This window comes from Cryptomeria japonica, chromosome 8, assembly GCF_030272615.1.
Source record: "Cryptomeria japonica chromosome 8, Sugi_1.0, whole genome shotgun sequence".
NCBI lineage: Eukaryota > Viridiplantae > Streptophyta > Pinopsida > Cupressales > Cupressaceae > Cryptomeria > Cryptomeria japonica.
The window spans coordinates 419,081,371-419,099,336 of NC_081412.1; the positions used below are offsets into that span (position 1 = coordinate 419,081,371).

The following is a 17,966-nucleotide window of genomic DNA, read 5'->3' on the forward strand; positions in this document are numbered from 1 at the left end:
ACCTTCGTTACCTTCATGTTTACTACCAAATCAACTGCAAGTAAAGCCGCTTGAGCATCCGCCTCATTATTGGTTCCATCTTGAAGCCTTCTTGCACATGTGAAGAGGATCTTCCCTTCATCATTACAGGCCACACATCTCGCACCTGAAGTTCCTGGATTACCTTTTGAGGCCCCGTTGAAATTTATTTTCACGCACCCCTTCTCCAGTTTTGACCATTTCACTATCTCCCCATCAAGGGAAGCACACAAAGGATTAACCCTGGGAAACCCATGAACGGGTTTTTTATATATTAAAAATTATATATTAGTTTTGAAATATTCTTGTCCATAATTTTGATTTTTTGAATTTAGAAACATCATATTTTTATGATTATAATTTACAAAAATATAAATTGTTTTTGATCTTTCTAATTTAAAATTTTTTAAAATTATATATCATTTTTAAAATATTTGTGTAGACATGCAATTTTGATTTTTTTGACGTAAAAGTAACATATTTTTATATTTAAGATTTTAAAAACAGCATTTGTCATTATTGATAATTTCTTCAATTAATAATGTACACTAACAAAATAGAAAAAAATATTGTCATGATTATCATATCTAATAGAAGTAAAGCTCAAATAAATAAATAAAGTTTTTTTAAAATTGTTTACATCCCAAAAATACTTTGTTTTCAATAGTGGCTAACAATTTATAAAAAAAAATTGATGTAGAAAATAGAGCAAAAAGGGAATCGGAGAGTCTGATTTTCTTTTAATTTAGGATACACAAATGCTTTTAAAATCTGAATGTTGCTTGGTGGTGGCTATGGCTATTGCTCTCGATTTGCACCATTTAACCACTCATGCATCAATCAATGAATATATATTGTTTGATGCACAAGTTTTTTTAGATTGAATAATTAAAATTGAAGATTCAATCAACAAAGATAGAAGAAGATATCAGTATAGACATATTGAATTAAGTAGTAAATTCCAAGAGGCTCACATTTTCTTTCCCTTCTCCCTAATCAGTACTCTTCAAAAGAGAAATTTCTTTAAAGGCAGAAGACACGACAGATTCAATAACTCATAATGGATTTTCTCTGCACTCTCATTATTCTTGCCATTTGAAGTGAAAAAGATAGACCAATTTCATTGGTTAATGAAAGATAATGTTTAGTTTTGATCAAAGTAGAAATAAATTGCTCGTACAGGGTAGGGCTTTGATTGCATCTGCCCAATATAAAAAATATAAACAGGGTGAGTTAAAATTTTAAATATAACAGTGCAAAGTGGCTTTTGACACATTAATGAAGCTGAGCAAGTTACAATGAGTGCATAGTGCATAATCTCTGTAAAAAGAAAGAATGAGGAAGGATCATTACCAAACACAATTGGCAGTGAAGAAGCCTACCAAACCCTAGCTCTTAACCAGGGGAACTTTGAACTAAACAAAAAGATGAAACCAACTATATGCTCCAAACAAATTTCAGCGAGACCATTAAACCTTAACTCTAACTAAGGGAGATAAATTATTGCATGCTCCCTATGGCCTAAATGTTAAAATCTCCACTTTATTAAAAAGGAAAAACAAAGCACAGTGGTGCAGAGATAATTTTATCATTTGAGCAGCAAAGGTGAAGGGGAAACTCTTGTTTACCGATTTGTATTGCCAAGTCCCTGACTAAATCATTCATTCTTATTCTGAAGCTCCCCTTTGGTCTTCTCCAGCATTCTATTTAGAAAGGCTCAGGAATATAAATTTGCATGAACAAATATTCCTGCATCTGCTAATAAATTTATGGTTAGGAATGCAAATTGTAAACAGTCATAAAGCCAACTTCCAGATTAAGTAATTCAAAACAGATTTTGAATAGTTCACTCAAGGAAAGGCAATAGATACATTTGGTGTTGGATGTATCTATCTGGTGTAGAGGAATCGACCCGTGCTACTCACTGTATGGATTTCGTTGAATGCAAATAAGCACACAGTTTAGATGGAATGGGGATAGCATAAAACATACAAACAATTGAACCATTTTATTATTGCAAGAAGATGCTTACCATAACCTGCGTACTCATCACCTCATCTTTACCTTCCATTTTTGCTTTTCCTTCTACTGCTCTGGTTTGTAATAGCACTCTATGAGTAATGATTTGTTTTCCGCTCAGCTGGGAGTACGTTCAAGCTCGAAGAACTTCATTCGTTCTTTTGCTCATGCTGGAAATCATGCGAAGTTGTCAGCCCGAGCATCTCGACTATATTTTTCACCTAATATTTTGTTTTCTATTGCAGAGGAGATACAGGGCAGATTTTCTTTCATCAAGGGTTTGCGAAGTGAAGGGTTTTTCTACCAGTAAAACCGTGGGAGAGGCCTTTTGAAGGATACTTGTCTCAAGATTCTCTAAAGCTTATGTTCAACATGGATAGCGCAAGGGCTGAAGATTGCATCCGGATGGTACTAGGGACTGATGTTACCAGTCCAAGAGCTTGTTGTTTGCTCTTCCCATCTCAGTATTGAGAGGGATATGAAGAAGTTTATGATGCTTTCAGACTAGCCATACAGTACAAGAATGAAAATTTCCTCCTAAGAGCGCTCAGGAAGAACACGCACTGGATGTGTTCGGTAATGGAGGTTAATTAAAGAGAAAAAATTTATGCACTTAATTTCTTAAGAGTGCATGTACTGCTATTGTCAGTTTCTGGTTTACAAATGGGTTTGCAGCTTCCACTCTCTTCTCCAGCTCAGAATCCTCATCAACCTCAGCCTTCTTCTAATGGTTCCACATCAAGCAACTTGCCAGTGAGTTTTAACCCTGCCACAGTTAAGTTGGGTTGTCCAGTGCAGTATCCTAACCATTCTGTCGGTTGAAGAATCATGTTTGTGAGAGGTTTTCATCTTACTGAGAAATTGGAATATCAAGATGAAAATTCAGTCTATAGAGGTTATTTGGCACAATAGTTTGTGTGGATGCAGACTTGGTAGTTTTTTGTTTTCGTAAGGACATATGAGGTAGTTTTGAATATGTCTGGTTTTGATCAATAGTAAGCATAAGGGAGATGAAATATATGTATGATGGTTTTTAGTTGTTAGTATTTGGGAGTTGGTAGCAGGAATCGATTTGGACAAATAAAAGCTGAATTTTGAACTATTATCGGCATATTCTCATATTTTGTTGATCAGGGTTTTTTTGAATTATGTAAATTTGTATTTTATAATATATATTTATATATAGGCTTCCATGTCTTTTGTCAAAAAAAAACAAAAACCATAGCACTATTTATTACATGGGAAAATTCTTTTGAGAAAAAAAAACCACACTCAAAAACAAAGAGCTCATTTGTATTGCAACAATAGAGAGTTACAATACAAAGTACATAGTCAATGCTCTTTAGGAGTACATACAACAATAGAGAATTATGGAGCAATTCTAGCAATGTAACAATATCTCAAAAAATAACCAACCTACCTCATAAAATCAACTAAGGCGCCAACATATTTATAAAGTTCAACATGAAGAGATAGGTGCACTTGGTTTCCAAAACCAACTCCCATGCTTGAGATAAAAGTGGTGTCAAAAATTGCACATAGCAACTTTCAAAGCATTAGCACCTATCTCATCCAAAATGATCATCTTGCCTAATGTATTGCATTTTCAACATAGAGACTGTCATAACCAAGAATAGATGCCTTTCTTAGCTCAAAACACTTGTCAAAAGTGAACTCCACCATAAATGCTAGCTGCGAAACATTAACTCATCATGACTCTTCCACCAAACTAGTAACTATCATAGTCACAATGGAAACTTGTCATAGTCCCAACTTAGCATCTTATGGCATTAGTCCCCTAAAATTTAGGACCATAGGAATATGTCATAGTCTTACCTTCCATGCAGGATGCCATGTCACCAAGAGGTCCCACAAAGATGTCATGACATTAGGAAGTTAGAAATGTAGGATATAACAATATATGCAACAATTAATTAAATAATTCAACATGTTAGGACACTAAGCTTGATCTATACCTTAATCCCAAAAAATATCACCAATACCCAAATAGCCACAATGCATTAAAATGTCATCACAAACATACCCATTTGTTGTAGTTACAAATGAGCTCAATATTGGTTTGGATTCAACAAACAATTATGATATTTCTATTAGGATTTAACTATGTATTTTTTGAGTCAAACTCATTGACCCATGTTTCATGAGTAGTGGTTCACAAGAACCCATCTCTCATGGGAATGAAACACAACACTTGTTTAAGGTTTTGCAAATGGGGTTGCAAGATAAGTAGGTTTCACCTTGGAGGAAACTTCGTGGTTAAGCACACTTGAGTTGGAGTAATACTAGGATGGATGACCTCCTAGGAAGGTCCAATTCTTCACCTCTGTGAACATCACCTAGATGCAATGAGTGCTAAGTGGACCATTCATTCTATGAGAGATGGTGTTTTTTATGTACCACTTCTCGTGAAACATGGGTCAAAGAGTTTGACTCAAAAATTATACATTTGAATACTAATAACAATATCATAATTTGACTTGTTGTGGAAAATATCTCCTTATCAATCAATAAACAAGTCTCCCAATAGGATGTCAAAATAAAAATCATTAGCTTGAACGCCTTAAAAAGTTAACACTAGCAAATTCTAGCCCTAGACATCTCCCAGTTCCAACAGCTCCCAAACCCTAAGCACCTAAGTCTAGGAAGTCCACACCAATCTTGGAATCTATAGCACCTTGCCTAGCATATAACTAATACAACCCCAAATTATTATATGCTTTTCTTCAATAGATGATTAGATAGATCGGGGGATTATAAATAAGATAATTGTATGTTAACATTCTTGGTACTCCCTAGTAAACATGATGAGAATTGATAGCAAATAATATGAATTATTATCGTGGTCTAACTATGCTTGTGAATGTGTTTGCTATGCAAAAGAAAGTAACATAGACCATGGGAGAAATACTTATTCCAAATCGATTTTCTCTAAGAGAATGCATTCCTTTACCATAATTAAGCAAGACAAGAGTTGTTATATAGTATTGCTTCAAAAAAAAAATTGTTAGTTGCATTTTTACTAAAGTGATAAAATTTGGGCATGACAGAATGTGTATGACTAGCTATGGAAGAGGACTGGTCATCAATGAGAGATAAGTTATCATTTTTTCCTCAATTAAATCTACTCTCCTTGCTCCTTCAATCTACACAATGATTTTTTTAATAATACTAGCAAAATTTAACAAATAAATCCCAAATGTAGTCCCTACATAGAACTACCAAGAAAGATCTCACTTTCAAAAAAGTTGTCCTCTATGAAGGTTTTTGTCTTCACAAATCCTTTTTGTTGAACCAAATCCAAACTAGCAGAATCTTGATATCAAAATCTCAAAACATTAATGACATAAAAAAGCACTCAAAGAGCTGTATAGGTGCCCACCCTTAGGAATCGCTTTAATTAACATTTTAAAAATATAACTTATGTCCCACTAGGCACCCACATAAAGTCACTTTATAAAAACCAAATAATGTTTAGTTAAATATTTAATTTAACTAATACATTAACATTATTTAAAATAATATCATTGAACATCATTAATCACCAAATGAACGTCATTGATTGCGATCATCGACAAACCTGAAATAGTATCACTGCCAATTGACCAAGTCAGTATCCTGATTGTCACTTAGAAAAAACAATAAAAATAAACAAATTGTTTGAACTCCCTCGAAAAAGTGTCCTAATGCAAAACTTAACTAGAGCTCAAGACAATAATGTCAGATAAGCTGGACTAAATGGTTGCCAAGCCCCCAAGAGTTCCCTAACCCTAGCTCATTAGGCTACAAGAACTCATTAAATGGGACAACGATCAACAAGTTGTTAGTGCTTAGGAAGGGGATATTACAATCCTCCCTCTCCAAAATTGCTTATCCCCAAAAAATTGCAACTCTAGATGCTACAAAATTTGTTCACTTTCCCACGTTGCATCCTCAACTAGCAATTTCTTCTAGTTGTCCAAGTATTCTTTGATAATCATTTTTCATAGAGTATGCTTCTTGAATCAATAATAGCCTCAGGAAATGGAATCAACTTCCCCTCATCCAATGGTGGCAACCTTGAAGAAGGAACCACATTATTTGTAACGCCCTGCCAAGAAACCCTAGGGTAAACAATTAATGTTCTAGAAAAAGAGTGAAATATTTTATTTTTTAAAACATAAAACGAACTCTTTAAACATTTAAAAGGTAAGATTAAGTTATTTTACACAAGCGGAAGTCTTTTGCAAAAAAAATTTCTCAACGTGGTTACTTAATCTAACCATACATCATCAAAGGGATTAATCTAAGCAAAAATAGAATTTAATGCATTCACGAACTTAAGCTATTTAAATAACTAAGGTACTTCATTTAAGCAAGAAAATGATTCTTACAAATATATTACATAACATATATATGTTCCTAAAAAAAAATGATACATTTAATTGTTTAAAACCAATGTTTTCGATTACAGAAATAGAATCCTACCATCTAATACTTATTCCATGTACATCAAGTTTACATCAAGATTACATCATATTTACAACATGATTACATCATTTGCTATGTAGGCATGAATATACATAGGTTACATCTGATACACATAAATACAACATGGTAGAAGCATAAAGTCACCATCTAAAAACATTGGGCTAACCAAATCCATGAGAGCAAGCTGGAACAAGAATGAATCTAGTCCACACAAGACTGGTACAAAATCCTCGATGGAAAAAGGCACTACCACCCGACCATGTGGACCAAAAAGGACCACCCCTCCATGCTAGGAGATAGACATGAGGCCCTCAAGCAAACAACAAAGATAAACAACACATGGTTTGAAACACTTCTATTGGGTAAAACCACATAATCCAAAAACATACAGATAAAACTCAAACAAGAATGTTCCAAGTGCTACTATCACAAAGGCCAAACACTAGTGTATATAAGGGAAGAGTGTCATCGCGTAGCTTGATATGGGTTATCCTGGTAGGTCTCCATAGGTCCCAGTCTCCATCCTGCATTATCTTGGCAGCCTCTCCCGACCCTTGGCCCCCATTCAAGTCTCATGAGGTGCCAACTTACCTTTCAAGAAGACAAGGTAGTTGATCACGTCATTCCAGGCCTTCCCACTTCATCCCGAGTCTAAACAAACACTCAATCATGAACGAGGCACAATTAATCTTGTTTAATGTTATAAGCTGCCCAACCTCCTAATTTATTAATTAAGTTATCACTTTTTAAATAACTCTCCCATGGGTTATCTCAGCAATCTCTTTAGGACCCCGACCCCCATGAAGAGCCACTCTCCCTTAATAACACTAACCTATACCAAAGGGTCACATCCAAGCATAAAATCAACATAGGCCAATAATCTTCACATAGAATTCCAAAGCACGTCTGCTATACACTTGGCCACTTACAACCTCTACTAGGGATGAACAAACTAGAGGTTTACAATTTACAACACGGGTCAACTCACATCACAAGACCACTTGAAGGGACATGACAAGTATTTGATATTAAACACCAAATAAAATGATAACATATGATACCAATTTATTTTCATTAAAACCCAAAATTTTAATTAAATAAAACATTTAAAACACAAATCATGTACTTTCCATTTAAACATATCATTCTATTACCATTCTACAATAGATAACTTAACCAAAGTATTCATAAATCAATATTTAGAACTTTCGTCTAATAATTCACAAAATTACATCATAACATTGGACGTCAAAAGTGATCATACTTACACACACACACACACACACACACACACACACACACACACACACACATATATATATACACATATTAATGTGTTAATTCCTATATATATACATATATAACATAAATATAAAAAAATGTTTTAAAAACCAAAAATACAAAATACGGACTGTGCAAACAAAGAAGATTGCAACATGGCAAAATGTGGGGGTGTGCATCCCCACATCGTGGGAAAACCCCACGTTGTGGATAGCTCCCCATAGAAACGGGTGCTTCCCACGCCATGGGAAAAGCTTCCCACTATGGGATAAATAAATTTAATATATATATATATATATAACCAAAACCCAGAACTTTTTTTGAATGATAATCTATAAATCTCTTTAAAATTTTACCAAAAACCCAACTCATAAATACGAATTGAAAACTTCATTATTTACACAGGTGATTTCAATTAAAAATCAACTTTCTAGAAAACCCAAATTAATTTCTTTTCTTTTCTTTTAACAAAGATTACCAGATAAACTAATTAACATAAAAACTAAAATTTGCAAAGGAAATTTCCATGATCAAACTATTAACAGTCAAATCTTTTTCAGAAATAAAAAATTCCAAATTCTTTCAAAACAAATCCACAAACACCGGGATTTTTACCTCCTACCTTGAAACGCAATCCTGGTATGAATTAGCTGACAAAATCCGACCCCCGGCAATTCACAAGCCACCAGAAAAACAAGTCTAGAAATTTTCCGGATTATGAAGGGTTTTCTAAAACTAAACCCAGAAAAAGGAAATTTCCCCCATCACTTACGCACACATAGAAGATCCAAAAAACATGCCATTTGAAAACTCAAATAAAATTTAATTAAAATTTCTCATAAATTAATAATCAATTAATTTATTTCAACATTTAAAATATGACTCAATAAATTAATAAATAAAACTTTATTTACTTTATTTAAACAAAGCATTTTTATTAATTAATTTATTTATAACTATAATATTAATTTATTAATCAAACGATAAAGTGTTAATTTAACCCTTTAATATCTTTATACATACAAACATAAACATCAATTATTAATTACTCGTAAGTAATAATAATTAATTAAATTAAACTCAATTATAATCAACACTTAACAATAATTTAATAAATAATTCTACCAAAACATTAAAACATTTGACCAAACTTGACACAAACAGACACACCACAACTCGAAAGGCATCGGATAATTGCCTAAGTGGTGATCTACAACTGACAACAAAGAATGCTTTAAAACCGGGCAAGGCTAAGGGTAACAAAGACAGGCCTTATGACTATCTCCCACAACTTCCATCAGAGTAATGTAGGCACGCTCAAACCTGTGAAACCGGGTGGAGTCGATGCCTTGTACCTACAATCTTGCATCACCGAGAAAACATACATACATATATCGAACACTTACAGGGACACCGATGGAGGAGAATTATGACATTTTGTGTCTCTCCGAAGTGAGTGATGGAAGATCATCCCCTCGCACCTCGTACAGACTCATACACATACATGAAAGAAAACACATGATATATCTCATACATAAAGTAAAAATGTTAGTCCATGGTTAATACATAAGCATAAAATCTAATATCTAAACATCCATAAAGATATTATGCATAACCAACATGTATTAAATCCAAAACATCATAGCATAGTATCATGATAAAATTCATCACAACATAGAGTATCATCCAACCACATAACCAACTGAAAAAGTCAACCAAAGTCAAACTAGGTAAAATAAAGTTTGATCATGGGAGGGGTATTACATTATTCCTAATGACCCTTTTGAGTCATGACACATGAAATACATTATGTACTCTATTGCTCACTAGTAACTCTAGCTCATAAGCCACTTCTCCAATCCTCTTAGAGACTCTAAGAGGACCATAGAATTGAGGCTTAAGTTTTTATGTCCCAGTCTTCTTGAGAGTGGACTATTGGTATGGTTGAAGCCTCAAATATACCATGTCAACTACTTTGAAACTATGTTCTAAGTGATGTTGATCAAAATATAATTATATTGATTTTGTGCCTATTGCAATTTTTCTTTCAATGATTAAATTTTGTCTTAACTTTTCTATAGAAAATCCCTTGCTTTCGACACTCTACCATCCTCAAAAAGAAGAACAATAAAATTTGGAGCTTCATACCCATATAGTCCCATAAATGGCAACACCCTAATGGACATGTGATATGTGGAATTATAGCAGTACTCACCAAGGTGCAACCATCTAACCCATGTCCTTTTCTATCCTAAAATGTAATTATTGAGATAACCTTCCACCCATTTATTTACTATCTTGGTTTCCCCATCAATCTATGGGTGATAGCTGGTACTGGGAGTGAGCTCAATCCCACTCAACTTGAAAAGTTCTTGCCAAAAGATACTTAAGAACTTGTTGTCCCTCTACTATACTCCTAGACATCCCATTAAGTCTGAGAATCTTTCTAAAGAATAGATCAGCTACTTGCATTACTATGTGTGTTGTGGATATAGCAAAGAATTGTGCAAATTTTGTTAATCTATCCACAACAACATATATGCGATTCTTACCCTCTACCTTAGGTAGCTTGATGATGAAGTCCATAGAGATGCACTCCCAATTCTGGTTTGGGATGGGTATGGGTTGTAACAAACTATCTGGATAAGTATGTTCATTCTTGTTCTTTTGGCATGTGAGACACACTTGAATATACTTAAGGACCTCATTTTTTAGTACTTTCCATGCGAACCTTTCTTGGATCTACTTATAAGTCTTGAATACAACTAGGTGACCAACCATAGCTACACAATGGAAAGTTATATGTATCTTCACTTTGAGTTTTGAATTGGATACTAGATATATTCTCTCCTTATAGATTATCAGCTCATTAATCGCCATGTACCTATCATCCTAAATAGTACCCTCAATTATAGATGTTGCTCATGAATCCTTAGCATGTTATGTTGAAATAATCTCCCTCCAATCAGCAATAGTCTCAACTAAAGAACACAAGTGGGGTCTCTTTGATAGTGCATCAACAACCACATTTTTCTTCCCCTTAACATAAACAATATCAAAATCATATTCTTCAAGTCTACTAGTCCATTTATATTGCTTGTCATTCAAGTCCTTTTGATTCAGGAAGTATTTAAAACCGTTGCAATCGGTCTTAACAATGAACTTGCCTCCCACCAAGTAAGGTGTAAATTTTCCCAAAGCATGTGTAATGGTCAACATCTCATTGTCATATAAAGATTATATTTTTGCCACACCTCTCAACTTCCTACTTTCAAGGCAATTGGATAATTTTCCTACATCAATACAACTCATATTCCCTATCCTAAAACATCACACTCCAACTCAAAAGTTTGGAGAAGTTTGGAATAACTAAAACTAAGCAAGTGCTAATCACCTATTTGAAGTGATCAAAACATCGTTGTGTTGCATCTGACCATACAAAAACTCCTTTCTTGGTTAGATTTGTGAATAGTGATATAGTCTATGAGAATCCATTAACAAATGTTCTATAGAACCCACATAGTCCAAAGAATCCCTTAAGTTGAGATAGATTTTTAGGTGTAGATCAATCAACAATTGCCTCAATCTTTTTAGTATCTACTCTCACACCCTCAAAATTGATGATGCAGCAAAGGTACAAGAGCTCTTTAATGCTAAAATTGCATTTAGACTCCTTGGCGCATAATGACTCACTTTCCAATATACTCAATCCCTACTCAAGATGCCTCATGTTCTTTCCAAGTTTGAATAAAAATAAGGGTATCATAAAAAAAGGAGAACAAACTTCTTGAGTTTCTTGTGAAAGACTTGATTCATACATGACTAAGAAGTGTGTAGTGCATTAGTTAAACCGAAAGGAATTAACAAGAACTCAAAGTGACCAAATGACATATAAAAGTTTTTTTCTCTAAATCCTCCTACCTCATCTTGATCTAGTGGTAACCTGACCTCAAATCAATCTTAGAAAAGTAGCAAGCACCAATCAATTCATCAATCCAAGGAATAAGGTACATGTTCTTGATAGTCTTCTTGTTTGGTGCCATGTGTATGCATTGAAAATTGAAATAATAATGTAAATGATCTAACAAGCAACCACAAACCCAAAATAAATTATAAATTCTTAATCCTAATCAATGGAGGAATACAAACAAATTCAATAATAATTCAATAACAAACACAAACCCATGTTGAATCCTTGCAAGAGGCCTCTATTGTTCTTCTCCCTTTTGTGTTGTATGAAGTTGGCTCTCAGAATTGTAGCACTTCACTTGGCAATGTGATTGCACAAATAGTCGAAGATTATGGTTGTTGGAGAATGAGAATTGAGATTGCATTTATAGATTTTTTAGATTTCGATCGACGACCTTCAGATTGAAAGATCAACAAAATGATCAACATTTGAGGATTGTTGAGACAAAAGATTGAGAGTCGATTGCCCATGTGATTGGAATTGATTGATTAGTCAACTGACTTGATTAATTTATTAGAAGAAATGACTAGGATGATAGTGAATTGATTGGGAGTGAGGTGGATTGATTGGCTTAGTTAGAAAAAGGTGATTGTGAGTGCTGTAGATTAGGAATTCGGAAACCATCAAAGCAACATAAACATTAGCCTAGTTCAATCACGAAAACTCAATTGCAATGACCAATCCTAATTACACTCAATGAAAACATGAAAACAAGACATTTAAGATTGAAAACTAAGCAAACCAAATGCAGATGTCTTCTTCATGTGGCTCCATTGTCCTTCTTTCTCCTTCAAATAGCTTTGTTTGTGGATCTCACCTACTAGTGCATAAGCATGATGTGAAAGCAAGTAGACAAGACGACAGCATAAGGGTACTAGAAGCATGATTGATTCGACCAGGGGCTTTGATTGAAGAAATTCATCCAATTTATAGACAAATTGGAGAAAAGACAAGATTAGCATGAGGAGATTCGAATGGAAATTTCAAATCAAGAATGACAAATATGACAAATTATGACAAATTGACACTTTCTATGCAAGATTGATTGATTGTCAATTATGACAAATTACTATGTCAAAATTGATTGATTGTCAATTATGACAAATTTGCTATGTCATTCCCATGAAATTAGGAGAAAATTGAAATTTAGATGAATTAGAAATTAGGAAATTAGATAATTGATGAAAATTAGAAAATTAGGAATTAGGAGAAATTAGTAAATTGGAAAATTAGGTAAATTAATTAATAATTTTTCATTCATTAATTAATTCACAAAGAGAGGAGGAATTAGTTAGCCAATTAAATAAATATTTAATTGTGACAAGAAGACTTAGGATAAATAAATAAATTATTTAACCTAGAGAGAAAATGACAAACAAGGTTAAATGAATAAATCATAAAACCCTAGAAGATGAATTAGAAATGCAAGGACGACAATTAGGCCTTGACAAAAGATAATTGATATCGATTCGATTTGATCATGATTCTAACTGACAAAGGACCAATGCTGATAAATGATTTGATTGATAAACGCGCCAATTGACGAGGAACAATGACTAATTGATCCAAATTGACATGATTGAGAAGGACGACGATCGATGACAAATTGATCGCAAAATGACAAGATTGAAAATGACAACGATCGATGACAAATCGATCGCAAAAACCCTAATTAGGATTGACGATGTCGAGAATGATGACAAATGAACACGCACATTGATGCGACAGGATAAGATCGACCAAAATCATGACTGAAGATTATTATAAACAAGACCAAATTCGAAAGCGAGACAAATGAAGAATGCAGAAGAGAGACTCGATACTCGCAAATGATAAAGACCAAGTGCGCAACATAGAAGAAATGTTAATGCGATGCAAAAAACCCTAAAATAAGGCAATGCACCAATGTTAAAATATGATTCCGCAAGCATTGACCAATTTTAGACGTCTACAAGTGCAACTCAAAGTTAGTGGTAGTTAATAGGGGAATAATTAGCCATTTACATAATAAAAATTATTTAAACGTGTGCATTAGGAGAAATAAATAAAATAGTTATTTTATATATTTTTAGAGGAAATCAATTTTCAAAAAACGGACAATTAAAGAACTTATTTAATTGTGAAGACATAATTAGGAAATTAAATAATTTAGAATGATTATTTAATTGTGAGAATTTGATAGAAAGAGATATCTAATTAAATAATAAAGATTATTTAATTAATATTAGAAGAAAATAAGATAATTAAATAATTTAAAATTATTTAATTATGAGAAGAGAGAGAATTTTGATTTTTGAATTTAGAATAAGAGAATAAAGTTAGATTGATTAAATAATTAAAATAATTTAATTAATTAAGAGGAAAGTTAGTAAAAGTGACGTTCGCAAACATTAGAACAATTTTAGGTGTCTATACTATGTAATCAATGCACATTCACATTGTGTCATCTTTCCTCTTAACCAACACTATTGTAGAAGCAAAAGGGCTCTTGTTGGGTCTAATTTGCCTCATATCTAGTAACTCTTTGATTTCCTATTCGATTTCATCCTTATGCCTCTTTGGATGTCTATAGAGTGTAGTGATAATTGGTTTAGAACCCTCCTCCAATTCTCTGACATGCTTGATGCCTATCTCTAGTGGTACTCTTGAAAACATACTATTGAAAACCTTTCTATTTGGATAGCAATTTCTAAATGTCTGGATGATAACTTCTCTTTTGTTGCTCCATAAATATTCGCATTATGAGACATTTTTTTACCCATTCATGTCTAGTTAACCTCTCCATCCTCTTATAGGATACTACTCTTAGACCACCATCTGACATCCCTTTGCACATTATTTTCTTTCCATTTGACTCAAACCCCATCCCCATAGTATGCAAATTCATTGTAAACTCCACAAGTGTTTGCATCCAATGCAATCCTAGAACCACATTAGTATCTCCTATATTTAGCACATAGAAATCATCTTTCAACTCGGAATCCCCCAACTATATTCTCATATTAGAAATTTTGCAAGTGCAAGTGAGTTTAAATCCAGCTATCACATTACCTTGAATTCTTCAAATTCTTCTATTTGGAATCTCCTCTTGGCCACAAGGCCTTCATTGATAAAACTATGGGTAACCTATGCCAATGAAAGTTATTATGTGATGCTTGTGTAGAACACCTTTGACCTTGAATGATCCCAAGAGATGAGCAATGGCCTTGTCACACCTATGTTCCTTTTTTGTGTATCTTGATGAACTCTCTTCTTCACACTCTCAAACTTTGAGTGTCAATCTGATTTTTTTAAACTAATTCATCTACTGAAAAGTATTCAAATTGATTTGCCTTGACTTAACAATGCACTTATGAGATGGATCACATGGCTCCTACAATGGAAGCATAGTTTTTTCCTTCTGAGGTCATTCGGCTAATCACTATCCAATTTGTTTGTTGCATGCCTTGTCTAATTTGATTTGCCATGAAAATGCATCTTGTCCTTATCCTTTTTGTGTGGGAATCCCTCTAACTGAAATTTATTATTGCAATTGGAGGCCTCATTTGACTCAAACCCCATCCCCATAGTATGCAAATTCATTGTGAACTCCACAAGTGTTTGTATCCAATGCAATCCTAGAACCACATTAGTATCTCCTTTATTTAACACATAGAAATCATCTTTCAACTCATAATCCCCCAACTATATTCTCATATTCGAAATTTTGCAAGTGCAAGTGAGTTTAAATCCAGCTATCATCACTACCTTGAATTCTTCAAATTCTTCTATTTGGAATCTCCTCTTGGTCACAAGGCCTTGATTGATAAAATTATGGGTAGCACCTATGCCAATGAAAGTTATTATGTGTTGCTTGTGTACAACACCTTTGACCTTGAATGATCCCAAGAGATGAGCAATGGCCTCGTCAAACCTATGTTCCTTTTTTGTGTCTTCTGATGAACTCTCTTCTTCACTCTCAAAATTTGAGTGTCAATCTGATTTTTTTAAACTAATTCATCTACTTAAAAGTATTCAAATTGATTTTCCTTGACTTAACAATGCACTTATGAGATGGATCACATGGCTCCTACAATGGAAGCATAGTTTTTTTCCTTCTGAGGTCATTTGACTAATCACTATCCAATTTGTTTGTTGCATGCCTTGTCTAATTTGATTTGCCATGAAAATGCATCTTATCCTTATCCTTTTTTGTGTGGGAATCCCTCTAACTGAAATTTATTATTGCAATTGGAGGCCTCCATGCCTCTAGATTTCTTGATAGCTTCATATAATGGAGGTAGACTAGGTGCCTTAATCCAAGCCCTCAAAAGATATGCTAAACCATCCACAAATAGAACAAGCCTTATTTTTGAAATATCTATCGCCACACTAATAATCTTTGAAAATCAGCAACATAGGTATCTACTTAACCCCGTTGTTTTAATTGTGTCAACTCTGACAATAAGCCTTGTAGTGAACTCTACATATGAAGTAATTTGGTCATGTCCCATTTTGATCATCCCATGATGCCACCATTCATGAGCGATACCATCTAAATGGATAGAAATACATTTAATGGCCTCATCTTTGGACATCGAATTAAGCTGAAAATAGGTATCCATTTTCTACACCCAAGCTCTCATTGTTGTCTTCTAGGATCCATCATAGTAAGGAAGAGTTGGTTTCCCAACCTTTTTCTACAAATCATTATTATGCATTCTTCCACCCACACAAGGCCTATGCTTCAATCTAAGGTCCATGTAATCCTTGAAAGTTATTGCACCTTGAACATACGAACCTGCATCCACCCAATCTTGCAAATCATTGGAGGCTTGCTATCAACCTGAGGTTGTATAATAGGAAGAAAGACCAGCATGAGAGGTCTACAATGAGTGGTTCCCATAAGTTGATTTGTAGTCTTGTTATTCATTGAGTAATCTCCTTGACCATTATTGCCTCCATTATTATTCTTATTTTTGTTGTTGTTGCCCCTAAATTGTTGAGCCATCATATCTATCAACTAAACAATGTGTTGATTTTTTTATTACACATGTTGATTTGCTTCTTACACAAGCTTATTTGCTTCCTATTTGACCTAACCAAGTTATTTAGAATGTTCACTGCAAGATCTTCTCCAGCATCTCTATCACCCATATTTACTTCCCTATTCACCTCCTGCAAAGCTTATTTTTGGTTGTTCAATAATTGGGTTATATCGGTTTCTTTTGGTGTTGTAATGATACATATAAGGTTGCATTCCGCAAACCCTAGTCATACCATTGTTCATTCACATTGAACCCTTTAGAATGGCAAGATGCACTACTCTAATACCACTGTAATATACACCCTTACTTCTTTTTGAAGTTTTTTGAATGTTGGATGTATAGTATCAAGATAAACAACAATACAAAATAGAAAATACAAATATAGTTCGCATCAAAGATATAAGAGAATATGCTTAATAATAAATAAATCCACAACTAGAAATGTTTATCAATCTACTAGAGTTTACGGACAGCAATATATAAACAATATCACCAATACTCAAAAAGCCAAAATACATTAAAATGCCACCACAAACATACCCATTTGCTGTAATTATAAAATGAGCTCAATATTGGCCTCGAATCAGCAAACAACTCTCCCAATACGATTTCAGAACACATAATCATCACCTTCAATGCCTCCAAAGGCTAACACCAACAAATCATAGCCCCAGGTGTCTCCTTTGTTGCTTCCAACAGCTCCCAAACCCTAGGCGCCTAAGCCTAGGAAGTCCAAACCCTTGTTAGAATGTGTACGACCAACTATGGAAGAGGAGCGACCATCAATGAGAGATACATTTATCAGTTCTTCCTCAATTAAATTTTCTCTTCTTGCTCCTTCAATTTGCACAATGAATTTTCTAATAATACTACCAAAATCTCATAGATAAAGCCCAAATGTAGTCCCTATATAGAACTAGCAAATCTATCAAGAAAGACCTGACTTTCGAAGAAGATGCACTCTGTGAAGATTTTTGTCCTCACAAAGCCCTTTGGTTGAGCAAAGTCCAAACCAGCAAAATATTGATATCAAAATCTCATAACATCACTGAGAGAAATGAGCTCAAAATGGCTATATATTCTCCTCAAGTCCCACGCCCTCTTTAGGGTTTACAATATTTTATTTTAATTTTAATATCCCCTTATGTCTCCCATGTAGATGC

The 17,966-nt window shown here is 33.9% G+C and overlaps 1 long non-coding RNA gene across 1 annotated transcript; it reads right to left on the reverse strand.

Annotated features, from left to right (window-relative positions):
* Positions 1-5,626: 5,626 nt before the first annotated feature.
* Positions 5,627-17,966, reverse strand: LOC131075620 (uncharacterized). Its single transcript, XR_009113236.1, has 2 exons — positions 17,344-17,966; positions 5,627-6,145 (listed from the first exon to the last, which is right to left on the reverse strand). It is a non-coding gene; the product is annotated as an uncharacterized LOC131075620 (long non-coding RNA).